The sequence below is a fragment of the Lissotriton vulgaris genome, chromosome 3_1 (genome assembly GCF_964263255.1).
Source record: "Lissotriton vulgaris chromosome 3_1, aLisVul1.2, whole genome shotgun sequence".
Lineage (NCBI taxonomy): Eukaryota > Metazoa > Chordata > Amphibia > Caudata > Salamandridae > Lissotriton > Lissotriton vulgaris.
Window position 1 is genome coordinate 1,154,336,508 of NC_141689.1, and position 26,996 is coordinate 1,154,363,503.

At 43.1% G+C, this 26,996-nt stretch overlaps 1 protein-coding gene across 1 annotated transcript in view; it reads right to left on the reverse strand.

The window, feature by feature from the left end:
• LOC147727601 (protein NipSnap homolog 3B-like) overlaps positions 1 to 26,996 on the reverse strand; it is a 516,955-nt gene that overhangs the window by 313,904 nt on the left and 176,055 nt on the right. The gene's annotated exons all lie outside the window — the stretch shown is intronic.

Genomic DNA, 26,996 nt, shown 5'->3' on the forward strand with positions numbered 1-26,996 from the left:
GAAAACATATTATTCTCGTGTGAAGCAAAACAGTTTGCTAGACTCTAATCATTTATAATAATGTGTGCTGTGTGCAAAGATACCAGAAACGAAAAATGGTGTTTAAACTTCTAATAAGCTCATGCTAATCTAACACAGTGTAAAGGCATGGCCCATCTCCATTACCCCATGTGTGACAGTGATACATGTGTTTGCTAGGTGTTGAATTTAGGATCCTTTTGCGGTTAATTCATAGGTTCTGTAGATTCATTTCCTCACCTACATTTTTCGAGCATTCTATGATATTATTACAATTGCCTGTGAGAGGATTTCCTGACAATATCTATGGGCCTCCAGGAAATGTGTGGTTCAATTCGGCATTTCACACACTTATACAGAGGCTTTAGAAGATATCCACCGAAACAAAAATTATTTACATGGATCTGATCACACACGTAACTGAGATTGCCATGAGAATGTGACAGGGGGCCCTATGTCCTCCTTATACCTGGAACATTACCACTGTCAAATTAATGTATGTGAAGATATACAACTGGTAGAATTTAAAGGCAATCCAATTAAGATAGTTGCATATGCAGACAATGTCTTAATTTTCTTCAAAAACACAGAAATGGCTAAATTAATTCAAATTGATGCAGCACATTTTTGACATAGTTTCCAGGTATCCCTTTAATGTTTATAAAACACAGATTCTTGTCAGTAGCAATGCTGCCTTGAGGGACTTTCATATAATTTAAGATAGATGTTGCATTTCTGAGAACACAAATAATGGGCAACACGGACGCAGGCCGACATTCGGTTGCCTAGCTGATGTCGCCAGTTCAGTGCATGCCAGCCTCCTTCCCCCAGAATCCCTTCGGACACCATTCTCCCTTGACAGTATCCAACCGGATGTTTCAAATCCGACGCCAGTCTGACTCCAACTACGCCCTTCAGCCCGATCAGGGCATCGGCGTACCACGCTTCGTGGAAGTCTGTACACCTAACTGGCTCTGCATGTACTCTGGCACCCAACCAGATGTTTCTTCCTGGATGCTGGTCCTACTCCCACCAAGCTCCTCAGCCTGACCTGGGCCTCGGCTTGCCACGCTTCACGGAAGCCTTCACGTCATTACCGGCTCCACTTGGACCCTGGAGCCATCTGACACACACCTGAGACACATTGTCACCCTGAACCAAGTACTTGTGGCATTGTGGACGCTATCATGACCACCCTCATTGGCCTTCCTCTTTATTCCTTGACAGCTATAATACAGCACTGATCAATATGTTGTAACCTGGTCCTGAAGATGACCTGAATTTAACACAGGTAGAAATGCCATTCACTACCCAGCGCAAGTTCTGGCGCATCTTTGAATTTGTTTATGATGTTAAATGTCCCTCATAATCATTTAGGTCCATTTCTGTACATTCACAACCATTTAAGTAGTTGTTAAAAATCTTTTCTATTTGCGGTGTCTTCCCACTGTGTTCTTATCTCACTTGTCACATGCGCCATTCTCACAATTGCAAGAGCGCTGTTGTGCACAACTTCTTGTGGGTTATACCCTCATTCAATAAATATTGCGTTGATATTGTCTCCTGTTCCCCTTCCTCCCCTCTTTTTCTTTCTCCCAAAATACATATTTGCTCTCCATCAAATTAAAGAGTTATTGACATCTTCGTGCTTCCCTACCAGTGCAATTTATGTACCTAATTGATAAAAAAATTGACCTTAATTATTACCTGTTGAGAAGTTGTTTGTTACATTACTAGACGCCAAGGTCCCAATTGGGTCTATGGGTATTCTCCTGTTGTAGTTTACTGCAGCACATTTTTTAAAAATATATATTTTTGTTTGCATTTTTAACCAATACAAAAACAACTGGCATGTCACAAATAGTCATCCGAAATCCCCCCAGCCACAACCCACAGTAACATCTCCATGTCAATCAACCTATCGAAACCCGGCTCTGTCAGAAATGACACTGTTGACAGTCCTCTTTTACCCCCCCCCCCCCCCCAAAGGCTCTCCCTGGTTCTAGGCCCCATATCCAGCCACATACCTTCACATAGTACAGCCTTACCCAATAGGACCCACCGCGCGTCAATCAGATCCCAGACCCCCATCGAGACCATGGTACCTTCTCCATTTCCCCCATACTCTGCGAAAATTCCGGGGGCAACCTCTCGCTTTGTAGGTAACCCTTTCCACAGCCATATACGTGTCCATTCCCCTCCTCCATTCTCCCAATTGAGGGGTTAATGACGCCCCCACGCTCGTGCCACGTCCCTCTTCGCCACCACCAGGGCCAACATTGCGAAGATCAGGTGTGGGCGGCTCAGATCTATATCATTGGTTATCCCCAGTAATATAAATGTAGGTGCCATAGGAAGTGTTGCCTCCAGCACCTTAATCATCTCTCCCAATACTTGTGCCCAGTGAGTGTGGATGGTGGGGCAGTCCCAGATGATATGATGGAAGTCCCCCTGCGGGTGTCTACAACTGAGACAACTGAAGTCAATGGCCCGGCCCATTGGGTGTAGTCGAGCCCTATCATAATATACCCTGTGTAGTAGCTTGTATTGGATGAGTCGGAGGCGGGATTTAATCGCAACTTCTCTTCGTGCATCAGGGCAGCCTCCCAATCTATTGTGTCCATCGTACCCAGGTTCTGTTCCCAAGTTTCTCTCAGTTTCCCCAGTCTATCTGGCATGTTATTTTTCAGGGTCTTATATGTAAAAGATATTATCTTGTTGGATATCTGTTCTTGCAATAGGCGACCTTCTAATGGGTCATATTCTGGCAGGGAAGAGGAGAGCGAACTCTTGGCCCTCCATTCATGTCGCAATTGCACATACTTAAAAAACTGGGTGGGTTGTAACCCATACTCCGTTGCCAGGGTGCTAAGGGATTTGAGATCCCCTTCACCACCAGATCCCCCAATGTCAAGCTTCCGATGTCATCCCACCCTCTAAAGCCCCTGAGTTTGTGGAGCTCCTTCAACCAGGTACAACTCCATATCGGTGTCTGCTTTGTCGGCTTATGTGTCCATCCCAATATCTTTGTCGTCCTATCCCATATGTCTATGGTTATCTGCGTGGCCGGGAGTAGTCGTCTCCTACCTGCGCCCCAATATAAATAGAACAAACAGGTACAGTGTGCTATGGTGTCCCTTTCTAACCTGTAAGTGGGGTGATCAGCTGGTGCATGGAGTCATTCATTCACCGGCGCCAAATGCTCTGCGCAGTAATATGCCTCCATGCCTGGCAAAGAGATCCCTCCTTTATATTGGTTTCTCTGTAGCGTGCCCAGGGCTATCCTCGGTTGCTTTCCCAATCACAACAGGAAGCGCAGTTCCGCATCTATCAACCGAAACGTCTGTCTAGGAAGAGGTAAGTATTCATTTTGTAGGGCATACAAGAAACGGGGGCAATGTAATCATTTTAAACATTGCAGCCCAGCCAAGTATCGTGAGGGCGACGGCTTTCCATTGGAGAGCATCGCTTGCAAAGTTTGTAAAAACTAGCTGGACATTTTTTACATAGTTTTCAGTTATCACTTTACTGTTTGTAGAACACGGATTCTTGTCAATAACAATGCTGCTTGATGGGACTTTCATATAATTTAAGATAGATATTGCATATCTGGGAACATGAATGATGGGCAAGGAGGGTGCCAAGGGAAATATAATGATGAACCTATCTTGGAAATTTGTACTAGTATGATTTAGAGCTAGGATAGTCTCCCCTCTAGATATTGGGAATTTGTAACTATAACGGTGAATATTCTACCAAACGTTTGTATTTGTTTAGTCAGTTCCATTGTTAATCCCAAATACATTCTTCTGCCAGGTTAACTTTGCTATTGACAGCTTATTTGGAACTACAAGTGAGTCCAACTGACAATTAAATACTTGAAATTACCCGTCTTGAAGGCAAGTGGTTCATTCTAGATTTTTCTTTTAATTTTCGGGCTCCAAGGAGGGCACACATGGTCACCCTAATTACCTGCACACCACACAGGGGGACTCTAAGCACACACTAGATTTGTTTTTGATCTAGTGCTTGGCTGCCTTTCCGACTCAAACTATTACATGTAAGTCAAATTTAAGGTAAGAGTGACACGGGTCAAGAGGGAAACAACCTTTACAACGCAACTTTTACAACGCACTACCATTACAATGAAACTTTTACAATGCAACATCCTTTACAACGCATGCCATTACAACGCAACCATTACAACGCATGACACTACAACGCATACCACTACAACGCATGTCAATACAACGCAGTCATTACAACGCATACCATTACAACGCATAGCATTACAACGCATAGTACCCTTACACTATCCAACACTTACCCTACTGTTGCACCCCCTGGAGTTAGAATAGTGATTTTTACCCCTACACCATCCAACACTTACCCTACTATTGCACCCCCTGGAGTTAGAATAGTAATTTTTACCCCTACACTATCCAACACTTACCCTACTGTTGCACCCTCTGGAGTTAGAATATTAATGTTTACCCCTACACTATCCAACACTTACCCTACTATTGCACCCCCTGGAGTTAGAATAGTAATTTTTACCCCTACACTATCCAACACTTACCCTACTGTTGCACCCCCTGGAGTTAGAATAGTAATTTTTACCCCTACACTATCCAACACTTACCCTACTATTGCACCCCCTGGAGTTAGAATAGTAATTTTTACCCCTACACTATCCAACACTTACCCTACTGTTGCACCCCCTGGAGTTAGAATAGTAATTTTTACCCCTACACTATCCAACACATACCCTACTATTGCACCCCCTGGAGTTAGAATAGTAATTTTTACCCCTACACTATCCAACACTTACCGTACTGTTGCACCCCCCTGGAGTTAGAATAGTAATTTTTACCCCTACACTATCCAATACTTACCTTACATGCAATGTAATGTTATGCGTTGTAATGGTATGCGTTGTAAAGGTAGTATGCGATGTAATAGAATGCATTGTAAAGGTAGTTTTTAAAAATTTGTTGTAATGGCATGCGTTGTAATGGAATGCGTTGTAATGGATGTTGCATTGTAAAAAATGTGCTGTAAAGGTATGCGTTGTAAAAGTATGCGTTGTAACGTCATACATCCGGGTCAAGATGTTTAGGATTCAGAAGTATAATTGATATATTCTTTGAGGTTCGAGTCATCATTGTGTGGTATATTTTCGGGGAACTTATTCTGGTACAACTCGAGGTAATGAACATGGAACGAATATTTCACAAATGGTGTGCTTTGCAGTTCCAAGACTTACAAAATGAATTTGCGCTACCTAGGACGGTTTCTTAAAAAAAAATATATATATATATATTTCAAAAACTGCACTCTGGATCAATTCCTTTAAAAACATTTTTTGCTGCTTGAAAATATTGAAGATATACCCTCTTAATGTTCATATGAATCAAATATTGACATTTTTCCAACTTTGCTTCTAGAAGGATTCCAATACAGATTGAGGTACTCACAGGAGCAAAGCTACAATTACAGCTCTTTGGCACCATCAATATATTATCCACCTGCTATGTTATTGAAATGGAGGTGTCAAAGCAATTCCAACTGCACTAGATTTGATTAGAGAAAATACAAACAGCCTTATAGAGTTCTGGGCAACATTTATTCAGGCAGTACGTAATATCACCCAAATTGAGATTATTTGTAACGAGCCAACAATTATATTTAGTCTAAAAGAGCGTGCAGATCACCAATATGCAGGGCTATATTTAATTGCAATTGTTGCAGTTTGACGCGGTTTTGCAAACCATGACCCTAAACTCCATTACTCGCAATATCGGTGGTAATCCATATGTAGTTTAAATTAAGTTTAAAAAAAGTGATTCATTAGGCAAACGCAGTGCTTAGTTTGTTAAATAATAAATGTCAGCGGCCTGACCAGGAGACCACTGCAGTTTGTACCACCCATTGCCCCTGTCATTACTGCCAAAACAATTACTAACCACCTCGCTCACCTGCAAGTTGCACAGTTAAGAATACTCCAGGTCCCCAAAGCTAAAGGAATGGCTGGGAGGCAGGTATTAGTAATTTTAATGTATATTGTATTCATAAACAACCGTTGTTCTGCTAATGTCTAAATTAGATGAGCAGCACCACCATGTGGCAGACTGTCCTAAGTGCAGTGTTGACAATTAAGGGCCGGTGTTGAACACCGGAAACCAATTAAGTGCCAGTTCTGAGAATCGAAAACCATTGGCTCAAATTAAGCACTGGGCAAAAGACAGTAATGGCAGGTGAAAGGGATTAGCAATTTGGAGGATATTTTCTCAACGGTTGAATCAACTATGGAATGTATTAAATGTATTTTTGGTCAGCAAGTATCAATCACGTGATTTTAACACCATCGCTGCTAGTGATATTTTTCTCCTGTGCTGGAATTTTCAAAAGTCCATATAGATTGACGAGCTGGGCTAGTCATCAGCCTGGTAGGAGGCTACTTCATGACGAGCCCAGCTCGTCATGAGCCTGGAAAGGGTTATTAAAAGTGATCTACCATTGTATTTGAATATTGGAATTTTTGAGCACTCCATACGGGCCGGTAGAAGCCAATTGAACAACATTTCAGTGTTGTTTTACTTTCACAGCTGTTGCTGTGAACAAAGGCCTCTCGGAGCCCGGAGGGATTTAAACCCCATCGGGCTCTGAGAGTCCTTTGTTTTGACTATTTAGAACATTCTGCCCACTAGAGGCGGAATGTTCTAATAGCCATAGAGTCCTCCGAATGGGCTATACCGGCCATTAAAGGCCAGCTCCGTTGGTAAAAGCCCTTGCCTTCAGCTCAGGCTTTTACCGACTGGAGCGGTTCTTTGGTGGCTGGGAGAGCCTGCTAGTTTTGGCTCTAAGGCTATATAAATTGATGGGAAGAAATACAAAAAAATTACATTATATTTTCTGCTTTCTCAGTTAGGAAAAAAGAGACCATCTGGTACCTGAACATATGAGATTAGTGGAAACTGCTTGCTTTGTTTTGTATGGAAGAACCCGTTACAGGGGGCCACAGGGCATGCAGGATCTACTGGGCCCAACTGTGGAGGTTGAGTCCTTTAACCCGTTGGCCGCTGGGCTAATTCCCCCGCTCTGCTGGGGGGGCGCGCACAGCGCCCGGTGCTCGTGACGATCGCAGCTCGTCATGAGCCACGGTGGCCATGTGCTCATGACGAGCTGAGCTTGTCACAGCCACACCCGTTTTCCTAGAACGTTCAGCATAGCAGGGGAATTAGCCCCGCGTGCGAGCGTTCAGACCGTTATGGCGAGCTCAGTCGTCATGAGCACACGGCAACCGTGGCTCATGATGAGCTGAGCTTGTCATGAGCGTCCAACGGGTTAACTCCTGATGTCCCAGGCCTGACCTACTATGAATACTGAGCAGCTGGGCAAAGTACCCCTTCCGCGCTTGACTGTCAGGGTACGCATGGTCGAGCAGTCCAAGATTTCTCCAGGGGGGAGTTGTGGTTACAGATTAGTGAACACCGGCTCACAACTCAAAATGCATGCCGCAGCAGCCATAGAGCAATGTCCAGCCAAATACTCACTTTTATTAAAAGAAATGAAGTATTTTATTTCTACTGCTTACCAGCAGAAAATAGAAATATACCATTTGCAAACAATAACACAATTCCCCTTGTAGTTAGGGCTCTGGTGTTTCAATGGCAATTCCCTTTCCCATTCCTTCCTTGTGTTAGCGATAGTGGTTATGCCCCATTCAATGTTTGCAACATCCAGAGAATGCCATACTAGCAATCTGTGTTTCAAGAGTCCACACTGACTCTTAAATTCAAGTAAAAAATGTCCTAATGCTGCAGCGCTCTCAGCAGTGAGTTCTTACGGGGCTGATAGGCCCAGAGCAAGTCTTACCTGCTCCGGAAGATTTGGAGTGCACCCCATCTACAGGCATTTGCTGTGACTCAGGTCCCAAAGAGGTGAGTCGACTGCAGGTGGACTCAACTGCTGCACTTGGCAGGTTCAGGCTCTCTCTCCTTTGTGGTCGTACACCGGCAGCGACCGGAGGTTTCCTGGACTCTTCCTGCAGGGTATATGTCTCCATGCTCCAGAGGGGGGATTGCGATTCTAACATTCCGGTCCTCGATCCTGAATTTGGGTCACAATGCTGCCAAGGTGTCCTCATTTGCTCAATGGGGTCTGGCCAATCTCAGTCCTCATTGGTACCGGTGACCTAAGGGTCGCCACGGCTCGCAATCTATGGGCTCCAGGCCCGATCAACATGTGTTCCCGGCAGCATTGCTGCACAGCTACCACACTTGCCTTCGGCCCTTACTGCACAACATTCTTTACCACAGTGGCCCCTTCTGGCATACGGGGTTGCCACAACACTACCATGAAAGGCTTCAGCCTTTACCACATGCCATTCTTTTCCACAGCCATCTTTACAGCTGACCTCGCCTGGCATCGCTGACCGGGTCGCTGAATCTGTCCTGCACTGGGTCAACACCCAATCAGTGCAGCAGCTATTTCCTCACACTTTGCAGAGGGTGTCCACTCAATAAGGCTTCCTACTGGACCTTTCTCCCTCCAACACTCTCCACCTCCTCATATGGCTCATTGGTCTTGGAAAGCAAGCAGGCACTGATGCTCCGGGATCGAGGGAAGTTGGTAATGGATTTACTAGGTGTTGACTCCTCACCCAGCAGAGAGTCTAGCAGGCCTTATCCGTCTGTCCTGGTCACAGGCAGAATTCTTGCAGAGCTTTCCTTCCTCACACAGCCCATCTGGTTGCTTGGCAGATGACAATGTTTGAGGTCTCAACCTTCCCTTCCTATCACTCATTTCTAGACACCTAGGCCCTAATTACGATGTCGGGCAGACTTTAATCCTCCCAACACCGTTTCGGTGTGGGGACTAACTGACGATAGGCCGGCAGTTTCAAACACCCTATTAGTTACAATGCAACTGCACATGGTGTGGTCGCAAACTCTATTTCCCTATGGGAGCTTGTGCAACAGTCAGAAACAGGCCGCAGCACAAGCTCCCATAGAGAAATGGGAGTTCCTGTAAATCTTTGCACTCATGGCATGCATCTCACGGTGCCTGAGACACAGAGCAGGGATTTACAGGGGCACCATAAGTGCCCCACTGGCCCCCAACCGGAGACGGCAGAAGCATGGGGACCATGCTAGGGGCAGCCACAGTTGATTTCCGACAGGCTTTTCATGACGGAGAGTGCAACATGAAAAGCCTGTCAGAAACCGACATCATAATCCCGACGGCGGAAACGCCATCCGTAGTGGATTATGTGCGGCCTCCGACTGGTAGACGGGCTCCTTCAGCCAGTCGGCAGCCATTCAGTCTGACTGGCTGGTTTAAAGTCCAATCGCCTACATTGCAATTTGGTGGTCGGACTTTAAACCAAACATGTCAGTTGGAAAGCCTCTGACCACCGGAGGGCTATCCGACCAACATCCTAATGAGCCACCAACTGTATCTGGGGTCTAAGTCTGAAGTCTTATGTTGGAGTTCTGCTTCTTTGAAGGACATAGTCCTCTGCTCCCTCCTCCTGAATAGCAGTCTGTCACAACAGGGGTAAGTAGAGTTCACACCTGGATTCCAGCCACAGGCCTCTTCCTCATGACCACTCAGTGAATCAAAGAGCACTCTTTGAAGTGCACACGGGTGGCATAGTCTTCTAACCCTCCCAGTGTGTCTCACCCAGCTTACAGGAATGCAGTATTCCAGAAATCTGTCTGGGGAAGGGGGGGATGATCTTTCAACCTCCACTCCATGTTTCACAATGCAGGACTGGGTCTTCCAAAACGGAATCCGGGGACCTTTTTGTATTGTACCATCACAGGCATACATACATCCAGTGCTTGCATACAACATACACGCACTGCATACTAATGTATCCTGTGTGTACTGTATCACTCATAGGCACATACGCATCCAACATATGCGTTTAACATGCATGTGCTGCCCAGCACTGTGTCAATTATGTACTGAACCAGTCACAGTCACACATACATCCAGCATGAGCATTTAACATGCACACACTGCACAGCACTAAATTCTTTCGGTAAAGTCCCACTATTAGGCACATGCATCTCCAGCACATGCATACACCATGCATGCAGTCTTCAGTTCTTCATTATCCCTCTATGGCACCCTCCCCAGGCACACATACACCCGGTGCAGATACATAATTTCTGCACTGTGCAGCCCTTCACACCATTCTGATGCAGGCCAAGGGTGATTTAAGCACAAAGCAGCAGAACCCTTAAAATGTGAGGGCGCCAATTGGCCTCACTCCAGTGACCCTGTGACACCAGATAAAAAAGGTTCTGTTCACTCCTACTCATCACTACACAGTATACTACCACCACCGCGCTTATGCTGATAGCCAGAAACCGGTCCTAGGATGCTTGATTCCGGTCCAGGAAAGACATGGCTTGGCAGTTTGGTCTGGACTGTTTCCATGAGGAACAGGGTCAAGACTGATTTGCATTAGGCCATGTCTGAACTGGGGTGGCTTGGTGAGCAAAATAACAATGGATTAAACCCAGATCTGTGACTGGGGGTGAATGTTTTGCCATTGTGCAACATTCCGTCCATCATCTTGTGTGTTTTGCTGTTCACCCTATGTGGGAAGGGTATGCCCAGACGTGGGTCCCGTGCTCACTAAGCCACTGGAGTCAAGCTATCCTGGCTGAAGACGGCTGATAGCCAGAAACCGGCAATAGGATGCTTGATTCCGGTCCAGGAAATACATGGCTTGGCAGTTCGGCTGGACTGTTCCCATGAGGCACAGTGTCAAGACTGATTTGCATATTGCCATGTCTGAACTGGGGTGGCTTGGTGAGCAAAATAACGATGGATTAAACCCAAATCTGTGACTGGGGGTGAATGTTTTGTCATTGTGCAACAGTCCATCCATCATCTTGTGTGTTTTGTTGTTCACCCTATGTGGGAAGGGTATGCCCAGACGTGGGTGCCATGCTCACTAAGCCACTGGAGTCAAGCTATCCTGGCTGAAGACGGCTGATAGCCAGAAACCGGTCCTAGGATGCTTGATTCCGGTCCAGGAAAGACATGGCTTGGCAGTTCGGTCTGGACTGTTCCCATGAGGCACAGGGTCAAGACTGATTTGCATATGGCCATGTCTGAACTGGGGTGGCTTGGTGAGCAAAATAACAAAGGATTAAACCCAGATCTGTGCCTGGGTGTGAATGTTTTGCCATTGTGCAACATTCCGTCTATCATCTTGTGTGTTTTGCTGTACTAGGCAATGCCCTTTGGTCAATTTCAAGAGAAATAGTGCTGAAAAATCCACTTTTTTCCACCATTTTTCAAAGTTAATCGTCAAATTCCTCACTTCAACAAACTGTCCCATGAAATAGCTCACCAACATTACAGTATAGGTGAGTGAGTTCCTAGATTCAGTGACAGTTCTAATCAGTGTCTACTTATGGTGATGGCTGCAACACTTGAAAGGAAGTAATGGCTGGTCCTGGTACTGCATTATTTATCTCCAGATATCCTCTTTAGAAGAATAACTAATCAACGTGGGGAGCTGATGATGCCAGATCCATGGTTATCTTCCATACTAATATTATAAAGAGAGAGCCCAAACCTTTGAGGATGGAAATCTCAGTAACTACAGCACCAATCACAACACCCAATACAGCATTGGAAAGGTGCAGTTGCAGCAGAAGGACTTAGGCTATGCAGACGTATACAAAAATGTATAAAAAAAATTGCAAAAAACTACATCATCCAGAAGGCCGAGGGCCAAAATAACATCAAACAGGAAATGATGTAATAATGTGACTCACTATATTGAGACTGAGAGCCTGGAGCCAAATTGATCGTGAACAAGGGATATGCTATCCCGAAATGCGTAGATTTGTGCCTGCCTGCTTGAGAAACTCCATGCTGTTTGGATTAAATAAAAAAGCATAAGTGAAGACAAACGCGAGTTTCTCCCGTTTTTCTCCCAGCTGGGGGAATTGGTTGTGGAATTAAATGCGGCCTGGTTCTGCCACTGGGATTTACGAACCGGTGAGAGAGCGCTACAAATTCTGGCGAAAAGGAACAGAGGGGTATCAATATATCCATACTAATAATATAAAGAGAGAGACCGAACCTTTGAGGCGGGTAAGCTCCGAAACCACTGCGCCAACCGGAACACCTCATACAGCATTGGAAAGGTGAGGCAAAGCAGATGGACATAGGCTATACACCAGCGCAAAATGTAGTTTGGAAGGGACAAAGCACGTTGTGGGACAAAGTAGTCTGTTGGATGTAGCACCACCACTGAGGTGGGTGTGTGTGTTCAGCATTGTATGACGTTTGAAGCGTGAGAATAGCGTTCTATCAGGCAGAAAATGTGTGGCGTCTGAGTACGCCGTCGGATGACGTACACCCGCTGAATGTCGGCACCTTAATCAGCGGTTGCAGAGGCACATGAGCATCGCTGGGGCACATTATCACAGTGAACGGAGACATTTGGAACACGCACAGCATCGCGGTGCCGCATTTGTACAATGTGAGGCCAAGGGACTTGACAGCAGGCACACACGCTGAACGTTGGCGCTGTAATAAGCGGATGCAGAGGCACATATCGCTGGGGCACTTTCTGAGAGTGGCTGGACACATGTGGAGCACGCACACACGATAAACATTCACAAAGTGATCAGCGGCTGCAGAGGCACATGCAGCCCCATGCTGATCAGGTGATTCAGAGGCAAATGCAAGCCCATGCACACAGAACATCGTTGGGGCAAATTCATTCATCGTGAGGACCCATCTATAAGAAAGGGCAGAGTTGCATGCAGAGAATTAGTGCGTTGCCACAAAGGGGAAGCAAGGACGTCTGAGTCACGGGACTGTGAGGTGCGCAGGAGCACAAAAGGGAAAATGTTCCCAGATGAGCCACTAACGGCCACAAGTTCAGCTGCAAGGAACGCACAGCAGTAGCGTGTCTGCACGGATCTAAAACACAGGTAACAAACAATTTCTAAAATTGCGACAAATAGCGTGTTATCCTTGAGTACAACTACATGCTTTAGGACCTACTTACCCTACAGCCTTAACTAATGTGGTATACCATGAGGTTTTGAAATAAAATATACATACCTATTCTAACCATTGCAGACAATTTTGTCATACCCGAACAACGTCGGGACGGGCCGCTAGTCTCTTATATAAAGAGGAAGACAAACAATGCAATATATTTAGGGAACCAAAAAAAAAGTCAAAAGCAGAGCGTGTGCTGTATAGAGATATATAAGTGTGCATATGTGTGCATTAGTAAGTCCTGCATTCCTTAAAGACATTTCTATGTGCAAAGTTAAAAGTCTGATATCGTGCTGCTTAAAAAAAGCCTAGTTTGTGGTCAGAAAATCTGAAATTTAGAGGCACTTAAGTTGCCCAATCCCAACTTAAAGGGACTATGACTAAGGGAGAAAAATGTAAACTGTTATGTTTGGCACACAGGTCTGAATGTGTAAGAGGACAATGCCACCTGGGAGTGGTCCACATGTGCCTTTTACCTTACAGCTTGTATCTGTGTACCATGTTCTTGCACAATCCACCAGGTGGTGGACTTCCACATGGGCATAAAGTAAACAGGGCATACATTTGAAAAACGTTTGAGATTCTTGGGTTATTCAGTTCAGTATCACCTTTAAATTGGTGCAGCGGGCATTGACTATGCCAGAGCTTCCTATTATAATGAAAGCACTGCCCATAGGAGCCATAATAAACTCACGCCTGCCCTGGGGAGTCTACAGGGGTCATACTGCCTGTACGCCACCTCTTTGTGGCACACAAGAGCGCCCCTTGACAGCTCCTTTGCACCCAGGTCTATAATACAGCGAGGTAACAAAGACAAGGTGGTTTATCATTTGCCTGGGACCACGCCCCCATGCAAATGAGGGAACACCCAGAGACGTTTTAAGGCCTGGGTAAAATGGGCTCTGACTGTGCGACAAGCCTTTCAGTGGGTCCCAAGAAAGATCGGGGCCTTCTCAACTATCTGACTGTGTACACTGTGTTCATAGTCCTGCCAAGATAACCTCTAATGTTGTTTCAACATCAATCCTTTCAAATGCCATTTTAATTTAAATCATTTTTTTAAAAGGGGAACTGAAATAATGGTCAAATTCATTACAGACATTTTGTAGAGAAACGTGATACCATATGTTTTAACCCAGTACAATAAAATGTTTTATTTTAGATGAAAACAGTAGTGGGTAAGAGCCGCAGACAATATTTGTGACAACACAAATTATCATAATTTTGGAAGCAAGTCACTATGCTACCTTCTGGGACACATATTGTGAATACACGATCTGAAAATATTTAGAATACGGTTCAGTGTGTGGCACATATTTACATTTTGTTTTAGCCTATTCACCTACTCTATATTTTAGTAGTTTAGAGTAGACCATGTTAACATTAATAAAGTTACACAGAGCCTCTCCCCTCATGAGCTTCCTCAACAAGAATCACTGGTGACAGCACCCTTTCTCTGCAAGTTAAATATTCCTAAAAACTGAAGGACAACGGCACTCAGCCTAGTGCATAGTCCTCATTCCACTTGCGAGCATAGTGCACGGCTACTCTGCTCTACCTGATGAGACTCGGTCACTTTTGTGTGAGGAAAGCCTGCTTGGTGTCTGTCCATGCGCAAAACCTGTTGTGTGTGTTAAGGAAGCTTTCAGTGCCGTAGACTATATGCTGTACCTCGCCTATGTGTGATCTTTCTTGTGTCCGGGACACTTTGCAATGCTGCTGCCCATATTGACCTGCTGTGCACGTGAAGGGACATCGCAACGTCATCCATCCTTCGCTTGGGCGGTTCTGTAGCCCATAGAATACCAGTGGTGAGGCCTTTTCTTTCAGCCTAGGCTGTGCAAGAGATGTCTTCACTGGGGGTGTTGTGTTTATAAGAGAGTCTTGCCCTTCTGCTGCTTTAGTGCGCCTCCTTCATAAAGGGAAGGGGCCATCATTTTAGCAACGCTAAAATGTATCAGTGCCAGGTGCATGTACTTCTACTAAAAGCTGACGGAAACATAGTGGCCTGCAATTTCGTTTTTCTTTCAGTGATTTTAGAGTTGCATTGAGAAACATTTCTGTTGACTTTAAAAGTTTTACATTCACAATATCGCTCCATAATGGGAATCATCCTTAACAACGCAACCATTACATCGCACTACACTTGCAGCGCAGTCATTACATCCCAACATCCTTTACAATGTATGTCACTACAACGCAGGCATTACAACGCATGATACTACATCGCATGACACTACATCGCATGTCACTACAACGCAGGCATTACAACGCATACCATTACAGTGCATACCATTACAATGCACAGTACCCCTACCGTATCCAAAACCTACCCTATTGTTGCAACCCCTGGAGTTAGAATAGTAATTTTTCCCCTATACTATCCATTACTTACCTGAAATGCAATGTAATGGTATGCATTGTAATGGTATGCGTTGTAAAGGTATAATGTGATGTAATGGAATGCCTTGTAAAGGTAGTTTCTAAAAATGCGATGTAGTGTCATGCGATGTAATGGAGTGCGTTGTAAAGGATGCTACGAGGTAAAAACTGTGTTGTAAAGGCATGCACTGTAAATGTATGTGTTATAACGTCATACATTCCTCCATAATTCAGTCTTTAATGAGTTGCATCCTGAACAGGGGCCACCAAAATATGTTTGGCTCAGCGCCAAGCATATTTCGCTACAGGGAACGCCAACATGAGATCGTGCAGGCCTTTCAGGTGTGCCAGCAAGAGCTGCTTTATAGATGGGCCGCCCAAACATTTGTGACCCCTTCTGTAAAACCAGAGTACTCCAGAGGTGCAAACAGCGAGCCCTGGGGTCTGTTAGTGCATTTGGGGCACTTTTGATAATATAGCCCCTGTTTTCCTGGACATGTTTACCTATCAGTTCAGCATCATCAGATCAGAATGATCTTTAGGATGATGCATAGGGGATGACACAGAAATAGGAAGGAGCACATCAGATTATGAGAACCAAATAATTAAACAAGCATAGGCAAATTGGAAAGGTCTGGTTTTAAGATTCTCATGCTTGGCATGCATGGACATGCAGAAATGCTCCCAGACTATTTTGCTCACTGGTTAAGTACACATTGTCACCTCCCGTTCCGCTGATGTCTGTGCCCAGGTTTTTATTTCCCTAGCTTGTCATGCTAGATTGCAGAAGAACCTCAGTTTGGGGACTGTAAACACTGCTCCGTTGAGGAGACCTTCCTCTGGACAGGAATCGTTTTTCCCTGGGAGTGGACTGTTTATTACCATCAACTCCTTTTTGGAGTATTCAGATTATTTTTAATAAAGGTTTTTTCAGGATTTTCAGTTAGTTGGGGTTTTACTGGTTTCCCACCCAAACTATCTCTTCCTAGTTCTTCATAGGATTTTTCTATGATTCTGGCAAGTTCAAATGGTTGGTCTGTTATATCTGTTTCTTTCAATTTCTGGCGGATCGCCAAGGATGCTGCTTCTCCTTTTATGTTGGCTAATAATATAGCCGAGACCTGCTTGAAGTCTTTCAGTAATTTCATACCTAGATACCCAGAGTTAAAGCAGGTTCTGGACCGTATTCATTTTGAATCTGTCTAAGTACATCTGGTATAACCGCCATAGACGGAACACCATGTGTTTTAGTGTATATTGAAGCAAAGACTGTGCCCCAAGTGTCACAGTCTTCCACATGTGGTGCGATCCCCATTGGAAGACAGATAGTCAGAATTCTGTGTTTCTCAGTAGTACTAGTATCTGTAAATACTGCCTCTATTTGAGCAATTTTTTTGTGCTAACCAGAATGGAATTTGTTCCCGTTTTGGCTGGCATTTTACCAAGACATGATTGTATGTTCTGTGGTGTAATTTGTTTGTGTTCCCCTGATGAGGGGTCAGCTGTGGAATATTAATTGTGTGTTTGACTGTTGAAGTCCGCATGACATATTGGACCAATTGTCTATGTGTTTTAATTATTAATTTTTGCTGAGCTAAACGTTCCCGGTCTGACATTTTATCAATGTCTGGATGTGGTGTGTAGCTGGCTAGAACCGGCCACGTTGCTCCTGGTCTACCTGGTGGACCGTGCCTGGTGATGTGATTTTGATGTTTTAGGGTGCCTTTAAACCAGAGGAGGTGCTCTTGGTAATTTAGTGGGATTTCAACGTCCTCGAAAGGAGTGTATATATCCGGAGGTTCCTCTATTTTGTAATAGTGGAATTCTTTTGTTACAGCGTTTGCTGCTGGGAAGTGTATCCATGAATAGAATACCTCTGTCTGCCGATATTCATGGGCCTCTACCACAAATATGACTGTACCACTTGGTGATGACAGTCCATTTTCTATAAGTTTAAGAGTTATAGTTCTTCTTACGTTGACCGAAATGAGTATAGCACTCGGGTCATTTTCTTGGATGGTTGTGTCATCCGCTATGAGTTGAGCTGCTATTCCAGCTTGCTCCCTTTCGTCTTCACTTTCTCCCATTTTACTGACAGAAAGTTTTGTTGCAGATCAAGTTTCAAGGAAACAAAGATTAGGTGCACAATATTTTTGAACACTGTAATCTTCAACGTTGACTATACCAAAATCTAATACATAGGAATCTCTTCCTACTAAGTTCCAGTGGATATTAACCTTTCACCCACTCCAGACGTCTTTTGGAGTTTTTACGAGAAAAAGGTTCTGTGTGAAAAAGCATGACTGACTTACTCTAGTGTCTTGCGTTAGATTATCGCCTTACCAAACGTTGGGCGCCATGTAGTGTAGTTCCTATATTCCCAATAGGCTCTGCGCATTGGAATAATATAAACAGCAGTGTAGATGTAGGACTGAGGTCAAATAGGTCTCTACTGACTATAGTACACTTAATTCGTTTTGCAAGCTAGCTCAGAGGTCACTAGAAACTTTCTCGAATGTTCAGGAAAGAGTTAACTCTCCGGATTTAGACAAGAAGGGATTAGCTTCTGACAACCGTATAAACATGACAACTTTGCTCCCTCAGAATAGAGTGTATCTCTAGAGTCGTGTGAAAACAATAGGCAGCTATTTCACTCAGTCAATCGTGCATATTAGTTTCACCAGAGTGCAGAGAATTAGAGAGACGGGCGTTTTCAATAATATGTGGTATTTATTGAGCAGTCTTCTTTCTCATGCAAGAGAAATGAATTGCCACAATTGCAATACTTATCATAAAGTAAAGTGCGTACAGTAAAAGTAGTATTATGAAATAATACTGTAAAAGCATTGATATGGTTTCTTAGCCATATGATACTTTAAAATAGATAAAATATATACATACATAAAAACATTGACTAACGTACTCAACTGGTGCTTCTAACTACGCCTACCCCGGTGTACCTGACCTAAGCCTAATACTTGGGAAGGAGTAAGTAAGTAGCAGTTTAAGTTTAGTTGGTTAAGTCGGTTTTGCCAAGAATCTGAATCAAGAATTCTCTTAAGGGTTTAGTCAGCTCCGTACCTTGGTAATAGAATGTGGGAGGTATGGTATCTCTTTCTTCAGGACTCGATCTCCCAGCAACCCGCAAGGGTGGCTGGAAACACCGGAGCTGGATTTTCTCGGCTGGAGAAAAAGACAGCGTCTCTCTCAGTGCGTCAAACGGGAGGGGCGGCTTCCGTGGGCTTTCCCATCAGCTGGGCTCTCGGGCAAGTAGATAGCCGCTCTGCTCCAAACCACTGTGTGTTTGCTTAAGGCAACTGTTGGTATATTTATACCTGAAAGGTGCCGGGTTTGACGTAAGGTTGGACATAAGACGTCACTAAGAACTAACAGTTCTTTCTGGACTCCAGGAGTTCTTGTTCAAATCAAAACAAAAGCAGGGGGGATTTCCCGGCCTGCTGGAGGCTTGGTTTGTTTAAAGAACGCGTTGTACTTTCTAGGAGTCTAGGGGAGTAGCCTTGCCGTATTTGAACCGCATGGGCTATTACTAAATATGGATATGATTCTTATGCCTTTATAAGGCTATAGTTTGTTATAACAACATAAGGGCATAAATCGGGAATATCAAATTAGGGTCCTAGATAGAAATACAACACCCACTCCACGGATTAATGACCATCATTACTAAAAACAAAGCAATAGTAAACATATAACGATGCACGTGTGTTTTCCAACCCACCCCAAAATACATATTTCGCATTTGAAATGGTATATGGTAAATACACGAAAAATGAGTATTGGTACTGTACGTCTTTCAAGCAGTGTCATCATTCAGTTAAATTCATATATATATCAGCTGAATGAATTGCGAAAATTACACATGAAATGGCTCTGAATATGGAAAAGAAGGTCGAGACCATTCCATCACATATTTATACACAATGCTGTATATGTGCTAGAGGCTGCAATAAAAAATTGTCTCTAGTATCCTAAAAATAGAAGCTCTGTTCTCTAAGAATAGTTCTACTTTAAGCAGATGACCATGTGCCAAAAAAAGGTAAATATTTTGGAAAAATGGAAAAAAATAATTTTGCTTTCAGGGAAAAAAATAGTTCCAAATGTTTTCAGTAGCTTAGTTTATCAAAACTGAAGGCCGAATTCAGAGTTGAGGGAACGCTGTGTGCTCATTGTTAATAAAAGTTATTCTCGTTGACTGGAGAGAACTTCATATCAGACAGACTCACAAAAAATTGGTCTACAACATCAGGTGAAAGTTCGACCAAGTTTGAAAATACTGCAACTGTGCAATTCTGTGCGTGATTGCTATCATCGATGTTTGGATCAGCAATGCTCACAGAAGGTTGTACCTGTTTGGTGCTGCTTTCCTCTCGTACCTCACCGCCACCTACTTGTACTGGTGAAGTCTCAATGAATGCCGTCATCAGAATAGGTAGCCGCTGGGGACAACACGATGCATGAGTCGTTACAGGACCTAGCAAAGTATTGATATCCATTGGTACTGCTGATGGTAGTGTAAGACAGACGTCCAACACGCATTCTTCTCCGCATAGCAGACATCGAAGCACAGGTAAGATGCAATCCTGCCAGATTGGTCTGAATGAAAGAAACCAGGTTGTACTCAGATCTCTTAGCCGGGCCAATCCGAGGACCTTAGTGATACGGTCTCGGTATTGTATTGCTAGTATCGTTTCTTCCATCGTTGCTGGAGTCTTGTCTGTGGATTGGCTTGCCATATCGGAGCAGAAGGAACAAAAATAAAATTCCTGCCACGAGTCCCAAAATTAATGGTAGGCCGCCAAAGACAGAATGGACAAAATTCGGGAAGATGCTCAGAACTGTTTCAAAGGGTGCTAACAGTCCCAAAAAACTGTCTTAAATACATGTGCGATGCCACTGGTATCAGACATGTTTAAGATTTGGCTTAACATTTCTACGAAATACACGGGGCAATTTGTTGATAAAAGGGAATGTATCTCTGCCGATGTCCTTGCCACTTGCAGATCATATGTTTCTTTGGATGACGTTAAAGGCACAGCTGTCTGTAAAAGAATAGGCTTCATTCTACTTAAAGTATCAATTGGAATAGAAGAGATATTCAAGGAAGGCCATAACGCAGCCCCCATATCTAGATTGCTGTGTGGGTACAATACTTGCATACAGCAAACGACCCAGGAAGTAACGGCCACGAGATAGGCTTTCCCTGGCACCATTCCACAACAGCTGTGGTTACTTATTAAAACGTAACTGCCGTTAGAAACTTGTCTAAAAAATGGCTCTATCTGTTTTGCAGGCGTGCCATGCAGGTGACATGAAAGGTTATTTGAAGACCCTTCGCAGGGTCCATGAAAGTTAATACCTTGACACAGAAGTGTACCGCTTAGTGATTTTTTACAATTGTTACCACTAAGGAATACCTCCTTTTTCCCTTCACTAAAACATTTGTGTGTATAAGGTAAACCCCAGGTTGATTTGATGTATCCTTTACCCAACCTTTCATACTGGCCCGCAGGTATATACTCTTGGCAGTATTAAATTGGAAAGTTGTTATCGGAATTGTAATTGTTCCGTGTATTATCCATTCAATGACAGGTCTCTCTGACATTGTCAATGGTAATCTATCAAGTTTTTCAATGCTCAGAATCGTATAGTCTGCTCCTTTTTGTGCCAAACTGATTTGTTTATCAGTAAGGTTAAAGATACCGAATAATGACGTTGTGTTGATTAAACGCCATGGTACGTAGCCTGAACGTAGATTTTGCAACGTCCAGCCAAGTTGTACAATAGAACGTAATTGGGACTGACCATGTTGTAACATTAGTAAGTCCTGCTCTATTATATCAATAGCAGATGATACAATGCTGTCCAGTAAATATATTCTGGAGGACAGAGTCGTTAACCCATTGTCCACTACAGAAAGGGATTTTTCCAAATTTATACGATCAATTTCTCGTATTTTTTCTGCTGTTTCAATTTGCATTACTTTCCAAGCTTTGTTGTACGCAGCATATATACCAGCTGCAATGAAACGTTTTTGACGCTGTTTGCGTAGTCCCAGTATGAAATCACGCAAGTCAGCACTGTCTTTAAGTAAAGTCAAGTGTTGCTTAATTTCAGCCAGTGTGGATTTCTGTAGCCACTCAAGGCATAGTTTCCCTACACTGTATGTTGTAACTATCCCTGGATGTTGGCCCTGGAATGTATCTTGGGTCTGGCATGGTCATTTTGAACCCCTGTGTTTTGTTCAGGAATCTATCTTGACAGTTATTTGTGTCTGTGGGCCAGATCAACCACTTTTTCCAATCAGGATGTGTTCTGTTTTGGTGTAAAATATGGGATACGTCTATCTCCACATCTGTAGTGCTGTCACTATCAGTTATGGGTTTCGGAATAGACGGTGTATTTAAGTCTTTTATCTTAGCTAGGCCAAGACAAGTAGTTTGTTGAATTGTGTCATTCAAGAATATCATTTGTTCTGGGATCATGCAGGCCCTAAATAATGCTTCTAGGCCTTGTACTTGCCAATCTTTGGTACCCCAGAACGTTTTTGTTTCAATGTTGTTTTTCCAAAATTCGAAACCGATTGTAGACATTTTGTCATAAAAATTTTCAGAATAAATCAATTTAGTATTTGTTAACATTGTTTTCATTCCTGTCCTAATTAACATGTTAAAATAAAACGTTTCTGGATCACTGTTGTTAAACCCTGAAAAGTACTGGAATTTCTCATAAAAAAATTTCGAGCTGCCTTTTGGCGGAGTTGGACAGTGTTCCCATTGCTTATAAGATAAAACATTTCTAGGCTGAGCAGTTTTATGCAAATATGGATCACCAAAATGATTATAACAGTATAACTCTTCATAATTCGATGAACCCTGTAAGTTATCATGTTCTGTAAATTTGGCTGACATTACTAAATCTGACATCATATTAATAATGTTTTCAAAGTCCCAATCATCAGAGAAAGTACTTGGTGTCACAAAGTCACTTAATGAAACCTTGAACTGGTGTGGATATTTCAAGAGCTCAACCGGGCCAAAAATGTCATAATCAGTTCTGTCCCATGCTACCCCACCGGGTATTGGATTGGCTGTGATGTTCACTGATGACAGTTGTCTTTTCTCGCTGTGAGAGGATGTGTGAGGCTTTAGGACCAAGTTGATGTTCTGACTTGCTGTGTCCATTGTACTATATTTTCCATCAATGAATTTTCCCAAACATAAAACCACGATGAGCCAAAGCAGGAGAAAAAGTACACCTAACACAATCCAAAATTCAATCCATGGTGAAATCAGATATGTTTCTTTTAGTTGGTGAAAAAGTTCAATTACTTTGTATTTGAAGGTTTTTGTTGCTGGCGCTTCTTCATGCTCTCTTGGATCTTCAGAAAAATCATCGAAATTGATGAAGTAGCCAGATGCAGTTCTGTCAATTTTTGGAATTATTTCCGGATTTTCGTTTGCTTTTGCATTTTTCTTTGTTTCATTAGCATAGTCAGAGGCTACATCTTTGCAGACTGGTATTTCTAGACAAACTGTTGCAATTTGGGTTTCAAGAGGCACAAGTTCCATGGCATTATTGCATAGTCCTTTTTTATTCACTGTAGGTTTATCAAATGTGATTAGTCTCTCAGTTTGAACCTCTTGGATTATAGCAAATTTCGGTATTCTGCTATTTCTTGGGTGTCCACTGGGCCTACTACTTATTATTGGCCACATGATTGTGGTTTTACTAGGTCGATGGATACAACTCTGTTCTCCTTTTTAGAAGCAAGGGGCGGTAGTGCAACTGATCTTGTTCCGCTGACAGCTAAGACAGGTACTGCTTTTCTGTAAGAAGGCCCAAATTCCTTCTTCACCGCGATCTTCTCTCTGACCAGATCCCCAATCTTTGGAATCCAGACAGGTCTTGCTGGGACAGGTGGTTTTTCTGCAGTGGCTGTCGGCTGTTGTTTCAATTTTATGTTACTCAGGCTTTTTCTTGTTTCATTAAAATACTGTAAAACAGCCAAACGGTCTTAGATATCAAAGGATTTTTCTTCTACCACTGAAGTGTGACAATCAAGATCCTGAATGTGAATTATAGTACCAAACAATAGTTTGTATGGAGTGAGACCTTTTAGAGAATTTCTTGGCAGATTATTAAGACTATGTTGGACACTTGTTAAATGTTTGACCCACCCATCACCCGTACCTAAAACCCTCGCCGTTATAGATTGCTTTATGTCCCGTTTTTTTCTTTCCACTACCGCATTTCCCTCAGGATGGAAGGGAGAAGAGTACCGCAATGCAATGCCCATGCTGGCCATGGCCTCCTTGTAAGCCTGAGAGCTATACCCAGGACCCTGGTCAGAATGTAGCATGCCAATTGCATATGTGCCGATATAGACTCGCAAATCTTTTATAACAGTTCTGGCGTCAGCCGAACGCTGGTGTCTACATTTTAAGTGAATCTCATGCAGGAATCTACTGCGACCATTATATATTTATAGTTTCCATCCCTTTGTAAGGGACCACAGTGGTCCAGGTAAACACATGCTAATGGTTTATCTGAGATTAGAAGGGCGTCTGTACTGGTCGTTTCACTGTTGATACTTTCATTCTTTGGCAAATTTCACATTCTAGAACATAGTTCCTAGTTTGTTTTCTCATGCGCGGCCACCAATATCTCTGTTTTAATAACGATATTGTGGCGGAATCCCCAGCATGTGCAGAAGCAAGCCCTTCTTGTGCCGCTAGAATTAGCCCTAACCTGTGTTCCATGTTTGGAATTGACCTATCCCCCACCCCAGGGATTCGAGCAAAAGGAACATTATTCGCATCAGTTATGTATGAGTACTTTACTGGAAAGCCTTTCGGGAGTGTTTTTCTATCATCTTTTACTGAAGCACTGACAGATTGCATTATATCGCTGTCTATTTTTGTTTTTGACCGGGTGATAGCAGCTACGGAAGCCGTTTGCACAGCTGCCTTTGCGGCTTCATCAGCCAATGAATTCCCCACAATGTGAACGCCATCACGTTGATGACTCAGTGTATGTATCACGTGAGCCTTTTGTAGTTCTTTCTGTAAAAGAACTACTTGTTCCCAAAGCGTTTTATGCTTGATTGTGCCACCTTTTGCATCTTTGAAGCTATTTTGAACCCAGTTCTGCAAGTATTCATTATAAGACTGAACGCAGTAATATGAATCGCACACTATTAGTGTGGGGAATTCGCGATCGGTATTTTCAAGCGCCATCTTAAATGCTAGTAGTTCAGCTCGCTGAGCTGTACAATCTCCTAGAGATTGAGTTTTAGTGACCATTGGTCTAAATTTCCCTTCATGCCAACGACCTTTAACGATCGCGCATGCAGCACTATATGCTTGTTTACCCCCAACTGCGGGTCCAGCTGATCCGTCAGTATATATTATACAGCCGTAATGTTCCAGAGGCAGGATTTCGGTCGGCAGAGGACATTCATATTCATATTGGAGAAATTCTTGTGTTTTTAAATTAGGATCAAATTTGTATACTACGTCTGTTGCAACAAGAGAATTAACCCATTGTATCCATCTCGGATGTAATGCTTTAGCATTTGGAATGCTTGCTTTTGTTACTGCTTCTATGGCAGGTACCGGTGTAACGATTATTATTTGTTTACCTTGTGCTAGGGCTCTTTCTTTTGCTACAGCAGTTTGAACCGCAGTCAGAATTTTTTCAGTAGAACTGAATTTGATTTCAGCTTGTGTGTACAAATGAGATTTGTAAGCTATTGGTAACGTTTCTCCCTCATTAGAGGTCAGGTACGTGAATCCGCATCTTCCTGGGATGCCTCGGATTACAAGGTTGAGTACGTTTTCGCGAGTTTGTAATTTTGTTTTAGCTAACATGTCTGTTTGCAATGATCCCAAAATCTCTGTGTGTTTCTGAGTCCAATTGATTGGTTTGAAATCTGGTTTTATTAATTCATAGAGAGGTTTAACCCTCTCTGCATAATTTATAATGTATGTTCTTCTGAAATTCAGAAAACCTAGTATTGATTGTAAATTCTTCAGCGTTTTTGGTGCTTGGAGTACAGCACATTTCTCTAAGAAATTGTCAGCTAGGCTCTTGCTTTCACTTGATAATTCATATCCTAAAATCAGGACAGTTAGATGGACAATTCGTGACTCTTTAGAGTTGAATTTGTAACCCTCTGATACAAACCCAAGTATTATGGTGTTCACTCTTTTTAAGTGAGTCTCCAGGTCATCATCTGTGAGATAGACGTCATCGACATTGGATAATGCCTCATCATCATATATTTGTAGTAACTCTGTTACCCTTGCTGAGAATAATCCTGGGTTATTCTTGAATCCCTGTGGGAGTCAACAGAAGTGTTTTTGTGACCCCATTATTGAGAAAGCGGTCAAATACCTGCTTTCAGGTGCACTGTTTTGACAAAAGAATCTATTAGAGATGTCTAATGTTGTTTTATATTTTTTGCGCACAATGTTATTCATTAGTGCTGCACTATGTGAGTTTTGTACTGCCAATGTTTTACAACAGGAGTTTAGGTGTCTGTAGTCCAAAACTAGACAATATGAATTGTCTTGCTTGGAGACAGGAAACAAAGGATTGTTCATTTGTGAGGGGCATGTTTCAATCACCCCTTGATATTCAAGTTGATCTAAGATCTCCCTGACTTGCTTTTTAGCTTCTTGTTTAACTGGGTACTGCCTTTGTGCAGTGGGCTGATTTTTTAACTGGATTTTGTGGTGAGGCGAATCCTCAACCCATCCTACATGATTTTTATTTAATGCAGGAGCTAGGGCTACTGCCCATTTTCTTGCAAGTGTATATTTTTTATGAATTGGGATATGATTAGAGAAGGCAGGCATAATCATTTCTTCGCCATGAGGGCACTCCCTGACAAACTCTGGTGGCCAGTCTTTCTCAGCTAACAGGATGTCATAGCCTTTTGAAAGGTTATCCCAAAAGAGACCCCTTACTTTCCTCAACTTGTCCCCCTCTATATGCAATGTTATTTCGTATATTTTATAAGGTTTGCTAACCATGGCATCTGCAGTTTCCACCTGAATGTATTCATTTGTGTCCACTGTCTCCAGAAGATTCATCACGATCTTGCAAGCTATGGTCACTTCTGCTGCGCTGTCTAGCATTGTCTGGGTCCATTCTCCGTTTTTCAGTTGTGTCCTCAGTATCCTCGGCATGTTTAATTTTAATACTAGCTACCTTCTTTCTTGGATTTTGTAATTTTTTACTTTGATGAGCAGGTTCCTTGTCTTTGGGCTTGACGTGCTCTTCTCTGTGTTCTGACCGTCCTCTTCTTTCCGATTTCTGTGAGGAAGTCTGAAAAGATCGAGAGGGACGTGTATCAGCATCTTGATATCTATCAGGTTTTTTCAAATTATCCCTATTTCTAAGGTTGTATCTTTTCTCAGAGGGCTCCCTTTGCGGAGACTTGTTTCCTCGGTCTGGAGATTTTTCTCTCTGTTGAGGAGACCTTCATCTGGACTGGACTCGTTTTTCCCCGGGAGTGGACT